The sequence below is a fragment of the Lemur catta genome, chromosome 15 (assembly GCF_020740605.2).
Source record: "Lemur catta isolate mLemCat1 chromosome 15, mLemCat1.pri, whole genome shotgun sequence".
NCBI lineage: Eukaryota > Metazoa > Chordata > Mammalia > Primates > Lemuridae > Lemur > Lemur catta.
The window spans coordinates 38,119,398-38,125,019 of record NC_059142.1 but is presented as its reverse complement, the minus strand read 5'-3'; the positions used below and the strand labels follow the sequence as shown (position 1 = coordinate 38,125,019).

The window sequence follows — 5,622 nt, the reverse complement described above, 5'->3', positions numbered from 1 at the left end:
GGGAAGCTGAGGTAGGAGGATCACTTGAGCCCAGGAGTTTGAGGTTGCTGGGAACTGATGATGCCACTGCACTCTAGCCTGGATGACAGAGTGAGACCCTGTCTCAAAAAAAAAAAAACAAAACAACTATGTAAACACAAATAGGGGTACAAATAAAAGGAAACCTGAATAAGATCAATGGGTTGTATCAATGTCAATATCCTGGTTATGATTTAATATTGCAAAATTGGGGGAAGGTGGGCAAACTGTACAAGGGGTCTCCCAAAACTGCATGTTACAAAACTACAATTATCTCAAAGCCATATACCAAGATGTTTATTGAAGTTTCTGTGATAATAAAATGGAAATCAACCTAAATGACTATACACAACAATAGAGGACATCGGGTAAAACAATTAGGTTAAACAAATTATGGTAAATGTGGAACACCAGGTGCCTGTTAAGAATTATCATGTCTGTTATTTAGTGCTGTGAAAAGATGTTCATGACATTGTCAAGTGGAAAAAAGCAGGTTACAAATCAAAGGTGAAATCCCCATCTAATAAATATGCATTTGTTTGTCAGATAAATAGTGGGAGAAAAGTATATAAACCCTCTTTAGAAAGAAAAAACATCAGAGATATTTCTTTTTTAAAAGAAGTTAGCTCCTGGCCGGGCACGGTGGCTCACACCTGTAATCCTAGCACTCTGGGAGGCCAAGGCGGGAGGATCGTTTGAGCTCAGGAGTTCGAGACCAGCCTGAGCAAGAGCGAGACCCCGTCTCTACTAAAAATAGAAAGAAATTATATGGACAGCTAGAAATATATATAGAAAAAATTAGCCGGGCATGGTGGCACATGCCTGTAGTCCCAGCTACTCAGGAGGCTGAGGCGGAAGGATCACCTGAGCCCAGGAGTCTGAGGTTGCTGTGAGCTAGGCTGACGCCACGATACTCACTCTAGCCGGGCAACAGAGTGAGACTCTGTCTCAAAAAAAAAAAAAAAAAAAAAGAAGTTAGCTCTTGACCAGTAAAGTGCTTGCTAACTAACTAAAAAGTGATTACCTTTTCTTGGGATCTCGCTGTATTGCCCCACCTAGAGTGCAGTGGCAGCATCATAGCTCACTGCAACCTCAAACTCCTAGGTTCAAGTGATCCTCCTGTCTCAGCCTCTCAAGTAACTGGTACTACAAGTGCACACCAGCACGCCCTGCTAATTTTTCTATTTTTTTATAGAGACAGGTTCTCCCTCTTGCTGGGGCTGGTTTTGGAACTCCTGGCCTCAAGCAATCCTCCTGCCTCAGCCTCTGAAAGTGCTAGGATTACAGGTGTGAGCCACCGCACCCAGCCTCTTGTGTGTTTTTATTCAAGAAACCTACTTAAAAGAGAGAACTAAAGAAGTCACCTACCAGTAAGATCTGGAATTGACCAGAACGTGCACTGAGGCTACTGGGGAGAGATTTTTAATAGACCATGGGGGAACTATCAATCCAGCCTTGAAGAATCTCCATGGAAAACACTAATATATCTTTTCTTGCCAGATGAGCAGAGGAATTTGAACTCGATGGTGAATGGTTGCATTACCACCTGTCTCAAAATATGCTTCGCAATTCTCTTTGCTAGACCAGAAACTCTATGAAAAGGCTAAAAAACGAGAACGTAAAAACCTACCTTTGATAAATTACAAAGTGAAAAGGTGGAGAGCTCTGGTAGACGCCACATTAACTAAGTGATCAAACTTGGCACACCAAATAATGAGACCAAATGACATGATGTGCTCCTCATGTGACACAATGGGAAACAAACATCATCGCCCATGTAGTATTCTTGCCAAAAAGACTTACCCTGAACCTAATCATGAGTGAACAATTAGACAAATTCAGTTATAAGACAAATTATCACTGAAAGAGGTGATCTTGGGGACTTCTAATAAAGCAGACAGGCTCAACTACAAGAAAAGAAGCAATCAGGTCCCAAATCTCAGCCTTGAATCCCTAACCCTGAATCTGTCTTGGTTTTTTTTCAAATTTAGAAATTCTCAGTCCACCTGTCTGTTCTGAGTTGGGTAGATGACTAAAACCATGAAAGTAAATAATATAAAAATGACAAAGTAATCAAACCAATAGTATTTATAATTTTGTGTTAAATTTAGGAATAAATGTCAGTTATCAGGATAACGTGTCTGTATTACATATTTTAAATGTCCCTAATGTTTAAGAGAATGTGACATTGAAATTGTAATTCCAATTTAAATGTGTGATTTTTTAGGTGTGATTTTAATTTCAAAAGCTTTAAGGAATTTGATTAAATTTGTAAACATTATTGCAAAATTTGAAAAAACTTGAATTACTACATTTATAAATTTGGTTTATGAGATTTACAAGAGTTGTTTTAATGCATAGGAAGGTATTATTTGTTAGAGTTGTAAGTCAGCCCCAACCAGGCATTGGGAGAGTTTAGAAATTTAATTAATCAAGTTTGTAATTGGAGTTCATTGCTTAGGCAATTTTTTTTTTTTTTTTTTTTTCTGAGATAGAGTCTCACTCTGTTCCCCAGGCTAGAATGCCGTGGCGTCAGCCTAGCTCACAGCAACCTCAAACTCAAGCAATCCTTCTGGCTTAGGCAAATTTAACTTACCAAAATTATGAGATAATTGAAAATTAAAGAACACGTGAAAGTGATTATTCTTATTCTTATACCCAAACTATTAAATATACAACTGGAATAACAAACTATGTAAGTTGGACTTGAAGGCTTAAAAGGAAAATATAGGATTTTTTAAAATTTAAAGTTTTAATAAATTCAATATAAATTCAAACCCAAAGATACTGGATTTGCACACAAAAGTCCCTTTCAGACATTACAAACTCAAACTCATAGGAGCAAGCAAAAAAATTACTCTTATTTCATAAAGAATGGGAAGGGGGCAGGTGATAAAAAAGGATAGGATGACCAGTGTGAAGTTGAGAGGACAAGGAGGAGGGGAAGTGGAAGACAGGAAAGAAGTCTCCCAGAGGCCGGGCGCGGTGGCTCACGCCTGTAATCCTAGCACTCTGGGAGGCCAAGGTGGGAGGATCGCTCAAGGTTAGGAGTTCAAGACCAGCCTGAACAAGAATGAGACCCCCATCTCTACTATAAATAGAAAGAAATGATCTGGACAGCTAAAAAAATATATATAGAAAAAAAATTAGCCGGGCATGGTGGCACATGCCTGTAGTCCCAGCTACTCGGGAGGCTGAGGCAGAAGGATCACTTAAGCCCAGGAGTTTGAGGTTGCTGTGAGCTTGACACCATGGCACTCTAGCCCGGGCAACAGAGCGAGACTCTGTCTCAAAAAAAAAAAAAAGAAGTCTCCCAGAGAGCTGGAGAGATGCGTAATGATGACTTAGACAACGTCTTGTTCTGTTTTCACTGCCTCTGCAAAGACTTTCAGTACAGATCTACATTGCTTTTTTTTTCTTTTTAAATCAACCTTATTGAGGTATCATTTACATATATAAAATGCACATTCCATATAAAGGAAGAAGATAGCAGGCAAAAAAGGAAAAAGAACACATTCTAAATGTAGAGATCGATGACTTTTTGACAAAAGTATGCTCATATTTCTCCCTTCCAAGTACTAACCAAGCCTAACCTGCTTAGCTTCCAAGTTCGGGGAGGTATGGCTGTAGACAACAAACATCCAGGCCTGCATAACCACCATCACAATCAAGATACAAAGCATTTCCGGCTGGGCGCAGTGGCTCACGCCTATAATCCCAGCACTTTGGGAGGCTGAGGAAGGAGGATCACTGGAGCCCAGGAGTTTGAGTTTACAGTGAGCTACAATGAGGACACTACACTCTAGTTTGAGCAACAGAGCGAGACCCTGTCTCTAAAACGATTAAAAATAAATAAATAATTTAAAAAGTAAAATAAAGCATTTCTATTACCCCAAAAAGTTCTCACGTGCCTTTTCAACCCCTGGCCCCAAACATGGATCTGATTTCCACTACTATATGATACTTTTACATACCTATTCTAGAACTTCATGTGCAATCATAGTACACATGCTTTTGTGGCTGGCTTCTTTTCATTCAGCGTGTTTTGGAAATTCATCCATGTTGCAAGTAGCAAGAGTTCCTTCTATTTCTATTGCTGATTATTATTCCATTGCATGAATTTGTTTATCTATTCACCTGTTGATGATCATTAGAATTGTTTCCAGTTTGGGTCCATTATAAATAAAGCTGCTATGAAATTGGAGTACATATCCTTTTTCACACATACTTTTTCCTTTCTCTTGGGTAAATACCTAGGAGTGGAATTGTTGAGAGTATGTTTAACTTTATAAGACACAGGAACTGGTTTTCACAGCAGGTGTATCATTTTTACATTCCCTCTTACATTCCTCAGTACTTTCAGGAGTTAGATTTGTGTTCTTTTGGGTAAGACGGTGTCTTCACTGGCCTCAAGGTGGTCCCAATACAGTCCTGATGAGTGTAAAAAGATATACCTATTCAGATGAGATGCTCAAGCAAAATAAAATAAAAAAAAAAGATTGGGGAAAAAAAAGGATATACCTGTAAATGTTATTTTAGCTGGAGGAAAGGAAGCCCCATCTACAGATGACCTTGTCTTCTGCCCCCAGTGACTTTCCAGAACGTGTGCGAAGTACAGCTTTTTGGATCCAGGAGAATTGCTTTCAGGGAGGGAGTTGCTAAGTTCTGCCAGTCAACTGATCTTGATCTGACCTGATCCCACTTCTGCCCTGCAGAGTCCCCCTTGAGAGATGCTGGAAGGGAAGGGACCTCAAAGTACTCTCTCAATACGGCCCCAAGTCCAGGATCACGAGGCTGTGATAACAGAGAAAGGGTCAGGACGCCCAGGCTCCAGGCAGTGATAGTGATTGCTTATACATCTTGCCATAGACAAACACGGGCCATTCAGAGCTGCATACAGGGGACAGGGACCTTGAAAGACGCTGCTAGGTGACTCAAACCCTTCCCCTTCCCCACCCCCAATCCCAAAGCAGTTTTTCTCACCTGTCAGTTCACTCTGGGCTTCAAGGAATGGAAGAGAGGGACTCCCAAGCCCCTTGGTCACTCAGATGAGGCTATTGCAGGGCCCAGACACCTTCAGGTACAGTTACTGTCCTTACGGAGCAAGGTTAAAAATGGGTGAAAAGGTTAAAATTGGGTGAAAACGTAGGGGCTTCCACTTGGAGGTAATGACCTCTCTGCCCAAGGACGGGACAGAAGGGATGGGGCTTGCCAGAGGCACGTGAAGGAAAACCCACAGGTGCATTGGTTTGGAAGGGCCTAGGGACAAGGAGACAAGCAAGTCTGAGGAGGTTTCCCTCTTCCTTCAGGGAGAAGTTGCACATATAAGGCTGGTGGGGGCAGAGACCTGGGGGAACCGAGCGCCTCTGACGCCCCATCTCAGCGTGGAGGGCCAATACCAGAAGCAGATCTGCGACAGCGAGGGCTGCATTCTCCCTACCTGTGCACTAGGCCTCCTAGAATAGACGACATTACCCAGCCGCCCCTGCGGATAGATGTGGCCAATGACCTGTGAGTAAATAGGTCACGTGGCAGCTTCCCGGCCCATCCCCGAGAGAGCGGGCCCGTGGGGCGGGGCGTGGGAGGAGCCTGCGCCCTGGGGAT

General features: G+C 42.0%; 1 long non-coding RNA gene across 3 annotated transcripts; it reads right to left on the bottom strand.

Annotated features, from left to right (window-relative positions):
* Window positions 1-57: 57 nt before the first annotated feature.
* On the bottom strand, window positions 58-5,500 carry LOC123620869. Of its 3 annotated transcripts, none has more exons than XR_006728976.1 (5): window positions 5,459-5,500; window positions 5,002-5,112; window positions 4,540-4,812; window positions 3,993-4,449; window positions 58-98 (listed from the first exon to the last, which is right to left on the bottom strand). It is a non-coding gene; the product is annotated as an uncharacterized LOC123620869 (long non-coding RNA). The 3 variants fall into 3 exon arrangements; XR_006728978.1 differs by lacking the exon at window positions 5,459-5,500 and having other exon boundaries at window positions 3,993-4,271; window positions 4,364-4,449; window positions 5,002-5,452; XR_006728977.1 differs by lacking the exon at window positions 5,459-5,500 and having other exon boundaries at window positions 63-102; window positions 5,002-5,452.
* Between the last annotated feature and the right edge of the window lie 122 nt (window positions 5,501-5,622).